This window comes from Ceratina calcarata, unplaced genomic scaffold (assembly GCF_001652005.2).
Source record: "Ceratina calcarata isolate Rehan_Ccalc_2016 unplaced genomic scaffold, ASM165200v1 scaffold339.2, whole genome shotgun sequence".
NCBI classification, from domain to species: Eukaryota; Metazoa; Arthropoda; class Insecta; order Hymenoptera; family Apidae; genus Ceratina; species Ceratina calcarata.
Window position 1 is genome coordinate 10,208 of NW_017156717.1, and position 782 is coordinate 10,989.

The following is a 782-nucleotide window of genomic DNA, read 5'->3' on the forward strand; positions in this document are numbered from 1 at the left end:
GATGATGAACGTGTCAGATTTGAAATTGACGCCAACGAAAGCTTTTCTTTTTTTAAAAAAAAAAGAAAACTGCATATACATATTTTTGAAATTGATTGGCAATCGTAAACTAACCTAAGTTCATTCAGACATTCAGATTAGAAATGGGAATCACCAGAACAACACGAACGATTCCATTATGTTCATCTCAATCACTGCATGCAATCAAGCATAAACTGTTCTTTGCACGTCACATAACTTATATAAATTACGTAAGAGTATATCTGAAACTACCTAGTAGCAGAGAGGAACTGAGAGTGCTCACGGCCGGGTTTTGCGTGTTCCCCATACTAGTGCTGCCCCCAGCTATTTTTTGCAGGGATCTGACACGTTCAGTTCAACGTTTAGCATTTACCAGAACCAACTGGACAGAGATCTGCCCTGTCCAGTTCAACGTTTAGCATTTACCAAAACCAACTGCACAGAAATCTTCTCTGTCCAGTTCAACGTTTAGCGTTTACAAGAACCAACTGAATAGAGATCTGCCCTATCCAGTTCAACGTTTAACATGTACTTAGAATAGAACGAAAGAATCATTTCAACGCCAGCAAATACGTAATGAAGGTCAGCCAATATTACGAGATGTTCACACTCGTATTGTTAATAATTGTAAATAATTGTTAGGAGATTGTCTTTATAAGTGAGCTTCGAACACGAGGAGAAACGGGGTTATGGAAATAAAGATTGGATTTAATTCTTTTCGAATTGAGGCAAAACCAAATTTATTACGATCTGAATTTAAT

The 782-nt window shown here is 37.2% G+C and overlaps 1 protein-coding gene across 9 annotated transcripts in view; it reads left to right on the forward strand.

Moving 5' to 3' along the window:
- Positions 1-782, forward strand: part of Cpsf6 (cleavage and polyadenylation specificity factor subunit 6) — a 14,804-nt gene that overhangs the window by 1,253 nt on the left and 12,769 nt on the right. The gene's annotated exons all lie outside the window — the stretch shown is intronic.